We start from the raw sequence: 20,590 nt of genomic DNA on the forward strand, positions 1-20,590 counted from the left end.
GCACAACCCCCACCTCAGGTTCAATTAATTTGCTAAAGCAGCTCATGTATCTCAGGGGAACACATTTACTGGTTTATTATAAAGGATACTACAAAGGATACAGGTGAACAACCTGATGAAAGAGATGCATAGGATGATACATGCTGGGGAGAGGCATGGAGTTCCCGCATCTTCTCTGGGCATGCCACCTTTCCAGCACCTCTGTGTGGTTCAGCAATCCGGAAGTTTTCTGAACCTTGCCTTTGGGGTTTTTATGGAGGCTTCATTATGCAGCCATGATTGAGTAAATCATTGGCACTGCTGCTCAACTCGATGTTTAGCCCTCTAGTCATGTCTTGGTATTTTTGGTGACCAGCCCCATGCTGAAGCTATGGAAAGGCCTGGCCCTAAGCCCAAGTCACTCATTAGTACACAATCCACACTTATCACTTCAGAGATTCCAACAGTTTTACGAGCTGTGTGCCAGAAACCTGGGGCAGAAACCAAATATGTATTTCCTATTATATCACAGTATCACACTAGCCCAAAGAGATTTTTATTTGTTCTGTATTTAGTAGCCTAGCACCTACAACACTGCCTAAAATATAACAAAAACTCAGTCTTTGCTAAATAAAAGAATCATTTCTATTAGTTAATAAGCAGTTTGAAACTTGTTTATTTAAAAAACTTAACCATAGAGTGTACTTTAAATTCTCCAAAACTCCCAAAGTTTCCACCGAAGTTTCAAATAATTTGTATACTTTCAACAGACCACTCCAAATCAAATGTCCAATCCTATTCCTATTCCTTCAACCGCCACAATGAGTAATGTTAGTCTTTCCCTGTTGCTACTCTGATTTGGATGTCCCTTAGTTTTTCAAATGTATTAATCCTGATGATTTTTACAATCATTTTTTTCAAGTTTCTCAATGTGAGAAATTTGTTTTGGAAAAATTTTTTTGAGACGGGTCTTGCTCTGTTGCCCAGGCTGGAATGCAGTAACATGATCATGGCTCACTGCAGCCTCAAACTCCTGAGCTCAAGGGATCCTCCCACCTCAACTCCCAAGTAGCTGGAACTAGAGGTGTGCACAACCACGCCCAGCTAATTTTTTTAAATTTTCTGTAGAGACTGGGTATTGCTATATTGCCCAGGCTGGTCTTGAACTCCTGGCCTCGTGATCTTCTCACCTCAGCCTCCCAAAGTGCTGGGAATGCAAGCATGAGCCACCACACCCAGCGATATTATATTTTTTATACAGGCAGCTACCACGCAGAAATATAAAAACGACTATGCAAGCTGAAACCATGCAAAGCAATCTTAATGATCAAAGAGAAAAATTAAAATTGTTCCATGATCTTTTTTTGTCAAAACACTTGAAACGTTAAAAACTCTGTCAGTTTGGCCAGGCACGGTGGCTCACACCTGTAATCCCAGCATTTTGGGAGGCCGAGGCGGGCTGATCACCTGAGGTCGGGAGTTCAAGACCAGCCTGACCAACATGGAGAAACCCCGTCTCTACTAAAAATACAAAATTAGCTGGCCATGGTGGCCCATGCCTGTAATTCCAGCTACTCAGGAGGCAGGAGAATCACTTGAACCCGGGAGGCGGAGGTTGTGGTGAGCCAACATCATGCCACTGCACTCCACCCTGGGCAACAAGAGCGAAACTCCGTCTCAAAAACAAAAACAAAAACACTGTGTCAGTTTAAATGTGTAGGGAAATGAAAAAATATTGTATAACTAATATTTGCTTACTACGTTATAATTTAAAATGTGAGAATCAAAGGGTTTTATTTATTTGTAAAAAATCTACCAGGAGTATGGCTGGGCACAGTGGTACATGCCTGTAATCCCAGCACTTTGGTATGCCAAGGCAGGTGGATGACTTGAGGTCAGGAGTTCAAGACCGGCCAGGCCAAGATGGTAAAACCCTGTCTCTACTAAAAATACAAAAATTAGCCAGGTGTGGTGGCACATGCCTGTAATCCCAGCTATTTGGGAGGCTGAGGCAGAAGAATCACTTGAACCTGGGAGACGGAGGTTGCAGTGAGCCGAGATTATGCCACTGTACTCCAGCCTGGGTGACAGAGCGAGACTTCGCCTCAAATTAAAAAACAAAAAAACAAAAAACCCTACCAGGAGTAGACAGTGCCTGCCTTTGTCTTTTCCTATGTAACTTGTGATACAGAATAAGCAACTTTTCCATGCCTTAACAAATTGTCAGCCGGGCACAGTGGCTCACCCCTATAATCCCAGCATTTTGGGAGGCCAAGGTGGGTGGATCACCTGAGGTCAAGAGTTCAAGACTAGCCTGGCCAACATGGTGAAACCCTGTCTCTACTAAAAATACAAAAATTAGCCAGGCATGGTGGCACGTGCCTGTAGTCACAGCTACTCGGGAGGCTGAGGCAGGAGAATCACTTGAACCCGGGAGGCAGAGGTTGCAGTGAGCCAAGGTAGCGCAACCGTACTCCAGCCTGGGCGATAGAGTGAGACTCCGTCTCAAAAAAAAAAAAAAAAAAAAAAATTGCCATAATCCCTTCTAAATTTGAATTGGCTTCCAAAATTATACCCTTTGCTCTTTCAATCTTTTGAGTATCTCAACGAGTTGTGTTACTGTGAAATTTGTACCAGTATTACTTCCACTACGACATTCGTCTTTTTGTTACAACATTTTCCTCATTGATGTCTTAAGTTTGTCTTCACTGAATTCTTCAGGTGACATATCTACACACTCCCCTTTATGGCCACTTGGAGATCCTATGTCTTTCATTGCATAAGTTAATGATGGGCTGCATTCCAAAAAAGACCTATCCCATCAACATGTTAAATAGCTGATGATCACAATTACCTGCCTTAAGTAATCTCTGGAATCTGGGCACAAATTTCACAGCAGCATCCCTATCTGTTCTAGCATCTTTACCAGAAAACTTATCAACAATCCATGACCATTCTGAAATGATCAAACCAGCCTTTACTGGCAACAAGAAGTCCTTCGGTTGGCTTGTAATTAGTTTTCTTTCAGTGCAACAACTAACTTCAATGATTCAGCCTGAATGCTAGCCAAATTGACTAGGGTCTGTTCTTAATACAATTTATTTAAATTACGTGATAAAGCTATCTATCTATCTATCTATCTATCTATCTATCTATCTATCTATCTATTTATTTATTTTTTGAGACAGAGTTTCGCTCTTGTTGCCCAGGCTGGAGGGCAATGGCGCAATCTCAGCTTACTGCAGCCTCCACCTCCCGGGTTCAAGGGATTCTCTTGGCTCAGCCTCCTGAGTAGTTGGGATTACAGGTTCCGCCTTCACACCTGGCTAATTTTTTGTGTTTTTAGCAGAGACAGGGTTTCACCATGTTGGTCAAGCTGGTCTCGAACTCCAGACCTCAGGCGATCCACCTGCCTCGGGCCTCCCAAAGTGCTGGGATTACAGGCGTGAGCCACCACGCCTGGCTGAAGCACTGTAACTTTTTTTTTTTTTTTTGAGATGAAGTCTCGCTCTTGTCCCCCAGGCTGGAGTGCAATGGCATGATCTCGGCTCACTGCAACCTCCACCTCCCAGGTTCAAGTGATTCTCCTGCCTCAGCCTCCCAAGTAGCTGGGATTACAGGCGCCTGCCACCATGCCCGGCTAATTTTTGTATTTTCAGTAGAGACAGGGTTTCACCATGTTGGCCAGGCTGGTCACAAACTCCTGACCTCAGGTGATCCGCCCGCCTCAGCCTCCCAAAGTGCTGGGATTACAGGCGTGAGCCACCGATTGAATTTTTTCAATATAGTTCATACTGTAACTACATGCAGGCCTAGCTCTTGTCCTATCTTCACTTGCCTGTCACCGTTTTTGAATCATCTAATCACATCTAATTTTTCAGTTCCTGTGTTATCACTTTTGATTCCTTTTCTGAACTTTCATCTTTTTTTGCAAATTCTCTCCTCTTGAGTATCCATTTTCATAAAATGTCACATAAGTTTATAATTGGGAGACAAGGATGCAACACAACTACACACTCTGCTGTCTGTGTATAAACTAAATAATAGATGCAGAGTGAAAAACTCCAACACAGACTCTGAAAGAAGTGATGTGATTAGTCACTGTTCGTGACAGACATCTGCTAATTACATAGTGATTTGTTAACACAAGAGCTAGCACTGAAGTTTATACTTTATGCAATTGCTCACAGTTAACACACTATGGTAAATGAAATATGAACTGTGTTGTTAGAGAACTGGCATTTAAACCTTGGCAACTGAAATTCAAGCATATCAGAACAAAATAAAAGTGAGGACTAACTTACTATTACACATTTGCTACCAAATACACAGTAGGTCTTGAGAAAGACCACTAATTTCAATACTGTAATATTCTAGTCACTGTTCTGCTACTAACAAACAAAGCTTAAGGGAGAAACTTCACCCCTCTGGGACTCGATTTCTTCAACCCATATAATGAATATATAATAAAGTTGGGCTACATAATCCTAAAAAACTCTTTCCAAACGTTCAAATTTAATGCTCACAATTCACTCTCAAGCTAGGCGTAAACTAAAAACTCGAATTAGTATTATATAATGGACACTGAATACTTGTTAAGAAAACTATAAAAAGTAGGTCTAATTCTCTCTACATAAAGTATTTCTTTTTAATTAAATGACTTTTAAAAAATAATAATAATAATTTTTTCTTTTCCCCCAGACAGGGACTCACTCTGTCACCCAGGCCAGGGTGCAGTGGCATGATCTTTGCTCACCACAGCCTTGAACTCCTGGGCACCAGCAATCCTTCCGTCTCAGCCTCCTGAGTAGTTGGAATTACAGGTACATCCAGTGAATTTTTTTCTTTATTTTTTTGTAGAGACAGGGTCTCACTGTTGCCAATTCTGGTCCCAAACCCCCAGGCTAAAGCGATCCTCCCAACTCAGCCTCCCAAAGTGCTAGGGTTACAGGGGTGAGCCTGACTTTTTAAGACATTAACAATTCTTCCTTTAAAAAAGAAGCAAATACATCTTCTTTTTGCATTTTTATTCATTTCAAAATTTATGTAAAGTTACTTAAACAAAATGATTAGTTCCCAGAAATTACACTGACATAAACTAAAAACAGGCTTGGTTTCTCCATCAAAAAAAGACTGGCTAACTGTCAACTTGCTGTAGGTACACTTATTGTCTGTAATACACATTTCATGTGCTGGTAGTAATTTTTTTTAGTAGAACTTTTTTTAAAGGTTATATAAAATAAAAACCAAAGTTCTACGTAGAAGCAATGGAGTTAAGTTGCATTTTACAACTCAAATTGTATAAAATAAAGCAACTGAATTACTTTCAAGTTCAGAAAAAAACTTAACAAGCCAGCTACTAAAAATGTTCTATTGAAGTTTTGCAAAACGTATCTTTTGAGTGTTAAATTTACATTATATATTTTAATGAAAAAACTTCTGTTTGAATAGCTACAATAACCTGATAAACATAAAATAGTCAAAATATATCACTGAATATAGAGAATAGAGCCCATTACTGAGAAAATAGCTTTAAAAAAAAAGGCCATCACCTTAAAATTACTTTTGGTTTTTTTGTTTTTGTTTTTTTGTTTTTTTGAGATGGAGTCTTGCTCTTGTCACCCATGGAGTACAATGGCGTGATCTCAGCTCACTGCAACCTCTGCCTCCTGGGTTAAAGCAATTCTCCTGCCTCAGCCTCCCAAGTAGCTGGGATTACAGATGCGCACCACCACATCTGTAATCTATTTTTTTTTTTGAGGGAAAAGAAAAATAAACTATAGTTTTTGTCATTAAGTTTACTAGTCCAAAATAATGTATAGAATTGGTTACCAAGTTGGAAGAATCAGGAATATTTATGATAAAATCATGGCATTCCTCAAAGAAACTATTTTCAGTGCTTCCTAAAGTCTATAGCAAACATGATGTAAATCATAAAACTTATAACTAAAACAACAAATAAAAGTTTTCTCAATTATTTAAGGTAAAAATAAAAACCTTGGACTGCTTCTCTTCAATCAGTGATACCTAAAGTTAAACAGAGGTGTGAGTTTTCAGGAACTAAGAGTATGTGAATGACCTCTAGTCAGCAAATGGTTGCTAGGCTCTATTTTAAATTTAGGCCCAGTTAGCCACTTGGGATCCAACTTGAAAGACTAGCCCTTTCAGGCTCACATTTTTTCACACAGATCATATTATATACACCTTTAAAATATAATATACATTTTTAACATAAATTTTTAAAATAAAAATTCCAATAATAAAGGCTTCATTTTAGCCAATACACACAACCTTTACAATCTCCCAACCTCTAAGACTGTCACTGCAAATAAAAGTGACAGAGGCCAGGTGAGGTGGCTCACACCTGTAATCTCAGCACTTTGGGAGGCCGAGCTGGGTGGATCACCTGAGCTCAGGAGTTCGAGACCAACCTGGGCAACCTGGTGAAAACCCACCTTTACTAAAATACAAAAAATTAGCCGGGTGTGGGGGCGCCCGCCTGCAGTCCCAGCTACTCGGGAGGCTGAGGCACAAGAATCATTTGAGCCCAGGAGGTGGAGGTTGCAGTGGGCTGAGATCGTGCTACTACACTCCAGCTTGGGCTACAGAGTGAGACTCTGTCTCAAAAAAAAAAAAAAAAAAAAAGAAAAAGAAAAAGTGACAGATAAAAGTTTACCTTTAAAATACTTAAGATAGGCTGGGTGCAATGGCTCACGCCTGTAATCCCAACACTTTAGGAGGCCAAGGCAGGGAGATCACTTGAGGTCAGGAGTTTGAGACCTGCCTGGCCAACATGGTGAAACCCTGTATCTAATAATAATAAAAATGTTAGCCGGGGCCGGTCACAGTGGCTCATGCCTGTAATCCCAGCACTTTGGGAGGCTGAGGCGGGTGGATCACCTGAGGTCAGGAGTTCCAGACCAGTCTGGGCAACATGGTGATACCCTGCCTCTACTAAAAACACAAAAATTAGCCAGCTGTGGTGGCACTCGCCTCTAGTCCCAGCTACTCGGGAGGCTGGGGCAGGAGAATCACTTGAACTCGGGAGGCAGACGTTACAGTGAGCTAAGATCGTGCCACTGCACTCCAATCCGGGTGACAGAGCGAGACTCCGTCTCCAAAAACAATAATAATAATAAAAGAAATTAGCCAGGTATGGTGGCAAACACCTGTAATCCCAGCTACTTGGAAAGCTGAGGCACAAGAATCACTTGAACCCGGGAGGCGGAGGTTGCAGTCAGCCAAGATTGTGCCACTGCATTCCAGCCTGGGCAACAGAGTGAGACTCTGTCTCAAAAAAGGAAGGAAGGGAGGGAGGGTGGGAAAGAAGGGAAAGAAAGAAAGAAAAGAAAGAAGGGAAAGAAGAGAAAGAAAGAAGGGAAGAAAAAGAAAAGAAAGAAAAAAAGACATTTGCTTGCCACATAATTTAAACAATAAAAAAAGTACTTTAAAATCCCACTGCAGGGAAATGGTTAATTTATTAAGACAGATTATACACGAAATTCTACGCAGACTTTAAAAAGAATAAGGTAGAGGGTTCTGGAGACGGATGGTGTTAATAGTAGCACAACAATGCGAATGTACTTAATGCCACTGATACACCTAAAAATGGTTAAATGGAAGATTTTATGTTATGTATATTTTATCAAAATAAAGATATAAAAAGGTATATTATTTATGGCATCAGAGTTCCAGAAGCAGAGGAGAAAGACTGCAGAGCAGAAAAAAATATCTGAAGAAATAATGGCTGGAAACTTCCCAAATTTGATGAAAGACAGATAGATATCTGCAGATTCAAGAAGCTAAGCAAACGTCAAACAGGAAAACCCAAAGATATATACACCAAGACACTCATAATCAAACTGCCAAAACCTAAACAACAACAACAACAACAAAAATCTTTGAACAGTCAGAAACAAACAACACATTACTTATAACTACAGACTTTCCATCAGAAACCACGGATGCCAAAAGAAAGAAAAACAGGCAGGGTATGGTGGCTCATGACTGTAATGCCAGCACTTTGGGAGGCCAAGATGGGAGGATCGCTTGAGCCCAAAGTTTGAGGCTGCAGTGAGCTAGGATCACCACTGCACTCCAGCCTGGGTGACAGAGCGAGACCTCGTCTCAAAAAAAAAAAGGAAAAAGAAAAAGAAAGGCTCTTCATACAAAAGTGAAATATCAGAAGAAAATGTAGAAAATTGAGAATGAAGAGCAACAGAAATAATAAATATCTGAATAAATATAACTATTTCTATATATAGACTATTGCTTTATTTTTCACTTATTTAACCTATGTTTAACAGTGGAGCGTAAAAAATATTATACGGTTTTCAATATATACATATATGGAAAGTACAACATAAAAGGGAGAGTAAAACAGCCCTCCAAATTCATTGTCTAGATCTCACTTGAAGTGACTTTTTTTTTGAGACACAGTCTCCCTCTGTCACCCAGACTGTACCCTAGTACAGTGGTACGCTCATGGCTCAGTGCTGGGATTACAGAATGAGCCACCACGCCAGGTCTGAAATGATAAAATACTGATTCTATGAAGCCAGTCCCAAAACATTATATACTACAGTAGTTCATTTATGACTTTTTTTTTTTTTTTGAGACAGAGTTTTGCTCTTGTTGCCGAGGCTGAAGTGCAATGGCATGATATCGGCTCACTGAAACCTCCGCCTCCTGAGTTCAAGCGATTCTCATGCCTCAGCCTCTTGAGTAGCTGGGATTACAGGTGCATGCCACCATGCCTAGCTAATTTTTTTGTGTTTTTAGTAGAGACGGGGTTTCACCACGTTGTCCAGGCTGGTTTCAAACTCCTGACCTCAGGTGATCCGCCTGCCTCAGTCTCCCAAAGTGCTGGGATTACAGGCGTGAGCCACAATGCCTGGCCTTCTCACTTACGACATTCTCAAAAACACAAAACTATAGCAACAGATAACACTACAGTGGCAGCCAGTGGCTAAAGGTGAATAGAGGCTATGACTATAAAAGAAAGCACCCCAAAAATGGGGTGATAGAAGCGTATCCTGTTTGCGGTGGTGTTTATAAGAATCTATGTGTGTGTTTAAAATTCAATCAACTATGCACCAAATGTCAAAAAAGGAATTTTATAGATTTTCATACTCGTGTGAATTAGAAAAAGAAAAAAGAGGCCGAACGCGGTGGCTCACACCTGTAATCCTAGCACTTTGGGAGGCCGAGGCAGACAGATCACCTGAGGTCAGGAGCTCGAGACCAACCTGGCCAACATGGTAAAACCTTGTCTCTACTAAAAATACAAAATTAGCTGCGCGTGATGGCGCATGCCTGTAATCCCAGCTACTCGGGAGGCTGAAGCAGGAGAATCACTTGAATCTGGGAGGTAGAGGTTGCAGTGAGCTGAGATTGTGACATTGTACTCCAGCCTGGGCAATAAGAGCAAAACTCCATCTCAAAAAAAAAAAAGAAAGAAAAGAAAAAAGGAATTTTAGCATACATTCATTTAAAAAATAAAATACATATGTATGCAACATAAATTTATGTATAATTGTAAATAAATAGTGAGTAGTAAAATTACAAGAGATTTTTATCTTTTCTGTATACCTTTTTATTTTTATTTACTTATTTTCACTTGTATCAAAAATTACTATCAAACTCCATTCACTGGATCAGAGACCCTTGTAATATTAGTGAAAAACTTGCCCCTCATGTTGCACACTACCTACACTTGTGAGCTTATACCTTTTAAAATCTTTCAAATCATCTACAACAATGCTGCCTTTATAATAAAAGTAAGACATTCAAAGATAACCACAAAATGGTTGGACAAGGTGGCTCACGCCTGTAATCCCAACACTTTGGGAGGCCGAGGCAGGTAGATCACTTGAAGTCAGGAATTCGAGACCAGCCTGGCCAACATGGTGAAACCCCATCTCTACTAAAAAAAATAAACAAACATTAGCCAGGCATGGTGGTGGGTGCCTTAATCTCAGCTACTGGGGAGGCCTGAGGCAGGAGAATCGCTTGAACCTGGGAGGCGGAGGTAGCAGTGAGCCGAGATCGCGCCATTGCACTCTAGACCTTGGGCGACAAGAGTGAAACTCCATCTCAAAAAAAAAAAAACACAACACAAAAAAACCCCACAAAATACTTAAGTTTCTTTAAGAAGATGTCCCTTAAATATAGTTCTGTCATAGAATTATTTGAAAAATAAATAAATCAGAATACTCTAAAGTAGTTTTTTTTTGTGGTTTTTTTTTTTAAGACAGAGTCTTACTCTGTCGGCCAGGCTGGACTACAATGGTGCGATCATAGCTCACTGTAGCCTCAAGCTCCTGGGCTCAAGCAATCACCATAAAGTATTTTGAGATTGCAAATATAAAGTGTAATTACAAAGGCAGACAACTGCCTTCCCCAACCTATCCCTAAAAATTTACTAACAAAACAATTACAAGGTTTTTAAAGAGAGAGATGAGACAGGATAACCTAGTTTCTTATGTGTAATCTCCCCTTTCAGAATATATAATCATTATACACATATAAATGATCAGTACAAAGCCAAATATTAGACCAAATTATTCTGACTAAATTCTTTATTGCTCAATTACCTAAAACTATTTTATCCTTTCCTTACAAGTCTAAGGAACAAATCTAAGGCAATGCCCAGCACAATTTAAAGGACAAATATGTGGTTGTTGAATACATAATGCAAACATAAAGCTATTCTTAAAATTTAAGAAAAACATTTCGGTCTATGTCAAAGAAATAAGCTAAATTTACAAAAATGCATTCAAAGAATAAAGTTTATTTAAATAACTCATTTTCATAAAGATCCCCAAACTTGTACCATGTATAACCAAAATTATAAAATTAATATTATAAAATGTCAACAATTAAGTCATCTTGTTTCATTTCTCAGATTCAATGAGGTTGGCATCCATATTTAGTCAGGAAGGCATCTGTGCTATAGAACCTCTCTCAAACCCATCCACCATTTCTCCCCAAATTCACATACCATTCTAACATGTCTTCCATTTTCTGTCATTCACACCACTTTTCCTCCTTCAAACAAGGCTGTCTGCTCTAATCGTTCAACTTGCTATGTCAATTATTTGGTATTATTGTTTTGCATGAATCTTCCAAAAGCAAAAAATTTCCTTTTATCATCCACTTTCTTTTGTTTTCTGAGACAGGGTCTCACTCTGTCACCCAGGCTGGAGTGCAGTGGCATGATCTCGGCTCACTGCAACCTCCACCCCCCAGGTTCAAGCAAACCTCCACCTCAGCCTCCTGAGTAGCTGGGACTACAGGCATGCGCCACCATGCCCAGCTAATTTTTGTATTTTTGGTAGAGACAGGGTTTCGCCATGTTGCCCAGGATGGTCTCGAACTGCTGAGCTCAAGTGATTTCATCCCTCTTGGCCTCCGAAAGAGCTGGGATTACAGGCATGAACCACCACACCCATCTTATCATCCACTCTTAACTACGAAAACTCACTTTGATTCTAGTACTTCAAGCGGAACACTAAAGTAGACTAGTTCAGGCGACTAGGGTTCTAGACCAGCTCAACCACCAAATTATGAGAGATTGGCCCTAAAAGTCTGAAATTTCTCAATGAATGAACTCCTATTTCTCAAGCACCTAGCACGGGATAGACAGTTTGTATATACCATTGTATTTCATTTGTGTGGGACACAGTAGGTGTACTCTGTACATATTATTAAGTGAATAAACTACCTTAAAATTAAGTACTATGGTCAGGTGCAGTGGCTCATGCCTGTAATCCCAGAACTTTGGGAGGCTGAGGCAGGTGGATCACTTGAGGTCAGGAGTACAAGACCAGCCTGGCCAACATGGCAAAACCCCATTTCTACTAAAAATACAAAAATTAGCCAGGTGTGATGACACATGCCTGTAATCCCAGCTACACAGGAGGCTGAGGCAGGATAATTGCTTGAACCTAGGAGGTGGAGGTTGCAGTGAGCTGAGATTGAGCCACTGCACTCCAGCCTGGGTGATATCGAGATTCCATCTCAAAAAAATTAAAAAATTAGCCGGGTGTGGTGGCAGGCGCCTGTAATCCCAGCTACTTGGGAGGCTGAGGCAGATGAATCACTTGAACCCGGGAGGTGGAGGTTGCAGTGAGCCGAGATTGCACCATTGCACTCCAGCCTGGGGGACAGAAGCAAGACTTCGTCTCAAAAAATAGTAATAGCCAGGTACGGTGGCTCACGCCTGTAATCCCAGCACTTTGGGAGGCCGAGACAGGCGGATCACGAGGTCAGGAGATCGAGACCGTCCTGGCGAACACGGTGAAACCCTGTCTCTACTAAAAACATAAAAAATTAGCCGGGCGTGGTGGCGGGCACCTGTAGTCCCAGCTACTTGGGAGGCTGAGGCAGGAGAATGGCGTGAACCCGGGAGGCAGAGCTTGCAGTGAGCCGAGATCGTGCCACTGCACTCCAGCCTGGGCGACAGAGCAAGACTCTGTCTCAAAAAAAAAAAAATAATAATAATAATGATAATTTAAAAATTTTTTTAAACGAAATTTTTTTTTAAAGTACTGCATGTGTTTGCAGATACACAGAAAAACATCATTTACCTTCTAAGGGCATTGTTTGTCCAAGGGTACCCATGTGATGTCACAGCCAGACACTGTACCAAGGTACAGGGGTTTTTGCACTGCATTCATACCCTGAAAGCTTTCTAAACTGCACAGCACTAAAACCTAAACCTACCAAGTTTTCACTACCAATGCAGTGTTTTCTCCCCTTACTCTAATGTGGACTTTTATGTTCAAATTCAGTTAGTCTCTCTATCATGCCTACTAAATGATACTACTAAGAATTCAAAAGATGAAAGTAATTTTAAAGATAATTTAGTATTAACAGAGATCTCTCATTTTAGAGATGAGGAAAAAGAAATCACCCAAGGACATTCAGAAAGTTAACATGCCCAGTTCAGTCAGTTAGCCAACGGTAATTTATTGCATATTTGTCTACTACAAATCAGGCACAAACAGTGCTGGTCTGCATTAAAACTATGTTAAAACAGATCTGAAAATGAAGCATTTCTGTACTTTTCACAGTTTATCAGGAAATGTAGATATTACACAAACAATTACATAGTTAGATGAATGGTATCATGGGGAAGAAGAAAATGCTATGAAATGTATTTAGCAGTGACTTAACCTAGTCTACAAATTTAAAAGGCATCCATTAGATTAGAAGGATGAAAAAGCATTTGCTATAGGAAAAGGTAAGAAAGTTTTAGTGGAGGAGGTCCACAACAGAAGAAATGGAGTATAGGTGTAAAAGAAACAAGACATAAAACTAAATATATAATCACAACCATATATGCCCAACCTTGAATGATTTTGAACTTTATCATATGGTTACTGGAAAGCCACTGAAAAATTTTAAGTAGAGCCATAATGTGATTAAAGAATTTAAAAGATCACTCTGGAACATCTTATTGTGTTAAAAAGTAAGTAAAGACCAAAAAACTAATGGATATTTTTAAAAAATAAAATGAAACAAAACAAAAAGAAGGTAGGTTAGAGGGGCTCCCACAGGCTGAATATGGGATAATTTGAGTATCAAAATGAATACTGGTAACAATGGATCATGACACACTGATTAAAGAATTCATGAGACCTTACTGATACTTAAAAATAAACAAGCATTCATAGAAGGAAAATATAACACAAGGCCCTAAAATATGGTGGAGAAAAAGGAAGGGAGAGAGATAAATGAAATATACTATTCTACAGGTTCTATAAATGATATAATTTTTAAAGATAATAACTTAAAAGATGCATGCTGTAATCTTTACAATAACCTCTAAATACAAAGGAATACATCTAAATACTCAAAATAGAACAGTGAAAAAATGCAATCTACCTACAATAAGGCAAGAATAAAGAACAAATGGCATCAATAAGACACAAATAAGAAGACAGAAGACTTAAATCCAACTATGTAATTACTACATTAAGTCTAAAAGGAATAAACACAACAATTACAAACTGTCGGACTGCAGAAAAAGGCAAAACCCACATATAGACACAGACTGAAAGTCAAAGGGTGGGGAGGGTAACACATGTCAATCCAAACACTAAGCATAAAAAAAACCTGATATTAAATATAACCACATTAATCTCAGATATAGGAGGCCTAAAGAGAAAGTATGCACCCAGCACAATGGCTCACACCTGTAATCCCAACACTTTGGGAGGCAAAGGAAGGAGGATCACTTGAGGCCTGGAGTTGGAGACCAGCCTGGGCAACAAAGCAAGAAAAATCCCATCTCCACAAAAAATAAGAAAACTCAGCTAGGCACAGTGGTGTGTACCTGTAGTTCCAGCTACTTGGGAGGCTGAGATGGGAGGACTGCTGGAGCCCAGGAGTTCGAGGCGGCAGTAAGTTATGATTATGCCACTGCACTCCAGCCTGGGTGATGAGCAAGACACTGTCTCTAAAAAAAAAGAAGAGAAAACATGACAAGAATAGAGTCACTCAGCCAAGCATGGTGGCCCAAGTCTGTAATCTCAACACTTTGGGAGGCTGAGAGATCACTTGAGAAAAAAAATCTTAAAAAAAACAGAAAGAAAAAAGAATAGAGTCACTAAATATGATCATCAACAAGACATAACTCTATATGTGAAGCAACTAACAATACAACTTCAAAATACATGAAGCAAAAAACAGAACTAAAGGGATAAGTAAAATCTCCAACTGTGGCTGCAGATTTATAGTTCTGTCAGTTAGAACAAGACAAAAAAACAAGTAAGACACAGAAGATTTTTACAGCCCTACCAACCAACTTGACCCAAGTGATATTTATAGAAACACTACACCTAATAACTTGGTATGCACTTTTTAAAGTTTACTTGTGGGCTGGGCGCAGTCACTCACGCCTGTAATCCCAGCACTTTGGGAGGCCAAGGCAGATGGATCACGAGGTCAGGAAATCGAGACCATCCTGGCCAACATGGTGAAACCCCGTCTCTACTAAAAATACAAAAATTAGCTGGTCGTAGTAGCGCATGCCTGTAATACCAGCTACTTAGGAGGCTGAGGCAGGAGAATCGCTTGAACCAGGCAGTCAAAAGATGCAGTGAGCCGAGATCGCGCCACAGCACTCCAGCCTGGGGACAGAGCAAGACTCTGTCTAAAAAATAATAAAAAATAAATAAAGTTTACTTGTGGGGGCACCAAGATACACTATATGCTGGACCATAAAAAAAGAGCATTGATAGAAATCAAATAATTGAGGCTGGGAGTGGTGGCTCACACGTGTAATCCTATCACTTTGGAAGGCCAAGGTGGGAAGATTGCTTGAGGCCAGAAGCTGGAGACCAGCCTGGGAAACATGGTGAAACCCCATATCTAAAAAAAAAAATACAAAAAAAAAAATTAGCCAGGCATTGTGGCACACGCTATAGTCACAGCTACTCTTAAGAGGCTGAGGTGGGAGGATGATTTGAGCCCAGGAGGCAGAGGTTGCAGTAAGCTAAGATCGAGCCATTGCACCCCAGCCTGGACGACAGAGCCAGATCCCGTCTCAAAGAAAAAAAAAAAAAAGAAAAAAAATCAAATAACTGAAATAATAGAAAATACATTCTCTGACCTCAGTGGTATTAAATTTGAAATCACTATAAAACAAGATAATTACAATATCAAAAATTAGAAATTAAGCATACTTCTAAAGAAACTATGGCCGGGCGCGGTGGCTCACGCCTGTACTCCCAGCACTTTGGGAGACCAAGGCGGGCAGATCACTAGGTCAGGAGTTCGAGACCAGCCTGGCCAACATAGTGAAACCCCATCTCTACTAAAAATACAAAAAATTAGCCGAGTGTGCTGGTATGCACCGGTAATCCCAGCTACTCAGGAAGCTGTGGCAGGAGAATCGCATGAACATGGGAGGCGCAGGTTGCAGTGAGCTAAGATCATGGCATTGCACTCCAGCCCAGGTGACAGCGCGAAACTCCGTTTCAAAAAAAAAAAAAGAAACTGTATGGTAATGTAAGTAGAAAAATAAATCAGAGAAAACTCAGTAAATATTTTGAACTGAATGATATATAAACACAACTTACTAAGAGTTTGGGGATGCACTTAAAGCAGGGCTTAGAAATGTCTATAGCTTTAAACCATAAGCTATCGATATAACTTAAAGAAGGATGCCAAATCAAGAAGCTAGGAAAAGAAAGCAAAGTAAACCCTAAATAAGTGGAAAGAAGGAAATAATAAAGATAAAAGCAAACATCAATCAAATAATGATAAAAGCAAAAATAAATTAAATAGAAAATAAAGAACAGCATAAAAATCAGTGAAACCAAAAATGAGTTCTATCAAAAGATCAATATAGGCTGGGCGCCGTGGCTCATGCATGTATCACTTGAGGTCAGGAGTTTGAGACCAGCCTGGCCAACATGGCAAAGCCCTGTCTCTACTAAAAATCCAAACATTAGATCGGTGTGATGGTGCGTGCCTATAGTTGCAGCCACTTGGGAGGGTGAGGCAGGAGAATCGCTTGAACCCAGACGGCGGAGGTTGCAGTGAGCCGATATTGTGCCACTGTACTCCAGCCTGGGTGACTCCGTCTCAAAAAAAAAAAAAAAAAAAAAAAAAAAAAACACAAATTGCCAATATCAGGAATGAAAGAGGGATCACCACTACAAATCTACAGACATTACAAGGAAAATAAAGAAATACTATAAGCAATTTTTTCTCTTTTTTTTTTTTTTTGAGACAAGGTATCCCTCTGTCACCAGGCTGGAGTGCAATGGTACCATGACAGCTCATTGCAGCCTCGACCTCCCAAGTTCAACTGATCCTCCCACCTCAGCCTCCAGAGTAGCTGGCACTACAGGCAATCACCACACCTAACTAATTTTTGGATTTTTTGCAAAGACAAGGTTTTTTTGTTTTTTGTTTTTGCCAGGTTTCCCAGGTTGGACTCGAACTCCTAGACTCAAGTGATCCTCCCACCTCAACCTCTGGTGGAGCTAGGAATATAGGTGTGGTCACTATGCCCTGGATAATTTTTTTTTTTTTTTTGGAGACAGTGTTTCCATGTATTGCTCAGGCTGGTCTCAAACTCCTGGCCTCAAGCAATCCTCCCACCTCCAGCCTCCAGAGTAGCTGAGATTACAGGCATGAGTCACCACATCAGGCTCTCTTTTTAAAAACAGCTCTTTAAAATGCAAAAGCCAGACTGGGTGCAGTAGCTCACACCTGTAATCCCAGCACTTTAGGAGGTCAAGGCTGGAGGATCACATAAGCCCAGAAGTTTGAGACCAACTTAGCAACATAGTAAGATCCCATCTCTACAAAAAATAGTCAAATTAGGCTGGGCGCTGAGGCTCACAACTGTAATCCCAGCATTTTGGAAGGCCGAGGAGGGCGGATCATGAGGTCAGGAGATCGAGACCATCCTGGCTAACATGGTGAAACCCTGTCTCTACTAAAAATACAAAAAATTAGCGGGGCATTGTGGCAGGCACCCGTAGTTCCAGCTACTCGGGAGGCTGAGGCAGGAGAATGGCATGAAACCGGGAGGCGGAGCTTGCAGTGAGCTGAGATCGCACCACTGCACTCCAGCCTGCGCAACAGAGCGAGACTCCATCTCAAAAAAAAAAAAAAAAAAAAAGTCAAATTAGCCAGTCCGCTGGCACAGGCCTGTAGTCCCAGCTTCTCCAGAGGCTGAGGCAGGAGGATCTATTGAGCCCAGGGGTCAAGGCAGCAGTGAGCTGTGATGGTGCCACTGCACCCCAGCCTGAGTAACATAGCAAGGCCCTGTATCAAAAAAAAAAAAAAAAAAGCAAGAGCCGTTTTTAGCTTGTGGATAATACAAAAATAGGCTACCGACTAGAATTTGGCCTGTGAGCTACAGCTTGCTGACCCTTGTTCTAGAGACTGCGCTCAGACAACAAAAATGAATGGAACAGGATTTCAACTTTTCGGCTATTATGAAGTAACAGAGAGTGGATTTACCTTCCTGCCTTAAACAACTAAAAGGTCAGACAAAATTATGAAGTAAGTTTTCATAATTTGGCATTGGAGAACAAGCAGAATAGAACAGTAAGCTCTGAGAGAAGAGAAACAAACGAGGTGAGTCCTATCATTGCCCCAGCTTACCGTCTGGAGAGTTTCCAGGCCACACAGCATACAGAGTGAACCTAAATGGAGCCTGGCAATCTCCCGAAGTTGAGGAAACAGGGTTCAGAGTTAGCAGACATCAAAGAGGCCAGAATACTAAAAAGGAGAGAGATACACTGAGGAAGCCAGAATACTAAAAAGGAGAGAGATACACTGAGAAGTCCAGAGATCTGCAGAGTACTCTCCTCTAGTCTTCAGCTAAGTATCAAGCTGCACAAGTAAGAGAAGAAACCATGGAGGCCAGTGAAACAGTCACCAGAAAAAAGCGGGCAGAACAATTCCTAGAGTTTATACAGGGCCTGAAATGGTTCATGTTCCATCAACCAGAAGGAAAAGACAAGACTTTTTTTTTTTTTTGAGACACCCTCTCACTCTGTCACCCAGGCTGGAGTGCAGTGGCATGACCTTGGCTCACTGCAGCCTCCACCTCCTAGGTTCAAGCGATCCTCCTGCCTCAGTCTCCTGACTAGCTGGGACTACAGGCACCCGCCACCATGCCAGACTAATTTTGTACTTTTAGTAGAGACGAGGTTTCACCATGTTGGCCAGGCTGGTCTTGAACTCCTGACCTTAAGTGATCCGCCCGCCTTGGCCTCCCAAAGTGCTGGGATTACAGGTGTGAGCCACCGCACTCAGCCCAGAAGGAAAAGACCTTCTAACACATGGGGTATCACATGGGGCATCAAATATTCAATAGTATAATAAAAAGTCAGCAGTAGGATAAAATTAGCTTTTGCCAAGAAGCTATTCTGGTGCCACCACGTAACAAAGATTAAAAGTAAGCCTCAAAAAGATTTGTTTATCTTATTATTTTTTTAAGGCAGGGATACAGGGTACCAAAAATATCTGTTTCTAGTAACTTTACTGTATCCCAGAACAAAGCTTGAGAACAGTTAAGGGAATTTTTTTTTTAAGTCCTGCACCCAACTAGGTAGAGGCCACAATGTCTAGCATTCAATCAAAAGCTATCAAGCATGCAAAGAAGCAAGAACAGCCAATTTATAATGAGAAAGGTTAATCAACAGAAACAGATCCAGAAATTATACAAATGATAAAACTAGTAGACCATTAAAAGAACTATTATAAATATATTCCATGTATTCAAGAAGGTAAAGGTGAAAGCATGAATATACTAAGGGGACACACAGATATATATAAAAAGTACCCAAACTGAACTTAGAGATGAAAAACCCAATGTCTAAGATGAAAATTACACAGAATGGAACTAACAGAAAATTATACACTGCAGAAGATTGGTGAATTAGAACATACAGCAAAAGAAACAGTCCAAAATAAAAAGAGAAAAAAGGCTAAAGAAAATTAGTGAGCTATGGAACAACATCTAGTGATATAATATACATATAACTGGAGTCAATAAATACGCTAGGGAGAAGACAAAAAGATTTTGAAAATATAATGGCCAAAACTTCCCAATTTTATGAAAACTGTATACTCACAGAATCAGAATGCTCAATGAACCCTGTGCAGAAGTTTGAAATAAACCATACCAAGGCATAATCAAATTCCTGATAAAAAGTGATAGAGAATTCTTAAATGCAGCTAGGGGGAAAATGGTATTACATCCAAAGGAACAAAAATAATAACAGTAGACTCATAAAAGCAATGCTGAGGCAGGAAAATAGAATCTGGAGGCAGGGAACCTAAGGCCAATTCACACTGACTTCCCAGAGCTAAATCAAAAGGAAAACCCCAAATCTCCACACCTAAGTAACAGAAGGGCTGGAGGCTACTCCCTTTGCAAACCCCACTCTTTTTCTATGTGGCAGATGGAAAATTGAAAGAATCTCTGTTGCCGGGCATAGTGGCTCATGCCTGTAATCCCAGCACTTTGGGAGGCCAAGGTGGGTGGATCACGAGGTCAGGAGATCGAGACCATCCTGGCGAACACTGTGAAAACCCGTCTCTACTAAAAATACAAAAAAAAATAGCCAGGCGTGGTGGCAGGCGCCTGTAGTCCCAGCTACTCTGTAGGCTGAGGCAGGAGAATGGCATGAACCCAGGGCACGGAGCTTGCAGTGAGCCGAGATGGCACCATTGCACTCCAGCCTGGGCAACAGAGCAAGACTCTGTCTCATAAAAAAAAAAAAAGAAAAGAAAAGAAAAGAAAGAAAGAAAGAAAGAATCTCTGTTGGTTGCTTTCTGCAACCAATCAGATGTTTGCATAAGAGTGTAACTTTGTAACTTCACTTTAGCCTTTGATTGGTTGCTTTCTGCAACTTACCAGGCAACTATTCAGACTGATTCCTGGCTAAGTCTTTGTTGGCACAGAAGTATAACTTTGTAACTTCACTTTAGCCTTTGATTGGTTGCTTTCCACAACCAGAGGTTTGCACAGGGTATAACTTTTGTAACTTAACTTCAGCCTCTCATTGGGGGCCACATTTACAAAGGGTGTACACCAAGTAACCAATGAGAAACCTCTAAAGAGGATTTAAAC

The 20,590-nt window shown here is 40.6% G+C and overlaps 1 protein-coding gene and 1 non-coding gene across 23 annotated transcripts in view; both read right to left on the reverse strand.

The window, feature by feature from the left end:
• Positions 1–20,590, reverse strand: part of ZMYM4 (zinc finger MYM-type containing 4) — a 154,049-nt gene that overhangs the window by 101,588 nt on the left and 31,871 nt on the right. For 4 of the 22 annotated variants that reach the window (XM_063782907.1, XM_063782903.1, XM_063782862.1 and 1 more), the window contains one exon: positions 14,321–14,443. The exons of the other annotated variants lie outside the window; for them this stretch is intronic. The gene's annotated coding sequence lies outside the window, so the exon portion shown is untranslated. The remainder of the gene's footprint in view (positions 1–14,320; positions 14,444–20,590) is intronic. 22 annotated transcript variants of the gene reach the window in all.
• Positions 9,597–9,748, reverse strand: LOC112207249 (small nucleolar RNA SNORA62/SNORA6 family). Its single transcript, XR_002941700.1, has one exon. It is a non-coding gene; the product is annotated as a small nucleolar RNA SNORA62/SNORA6 family (small nucleolar RNA).

Source organism: Pan troglodytes, chromosome 1 (genome assembly GCF_028858775.2).
Source record: "Pan troglodytes isolate AG18354 chromosome 1, NHGRI_mPanTro3-v2.0_pri, whole genome shotgun sequence".
Classification (NCBI taxonomy): domain Eukaryota; kingdom Metazoa; phylum Chordata; class Mammalia; order Primates; family Hominidae; genus Pan; species Pan troglodytes.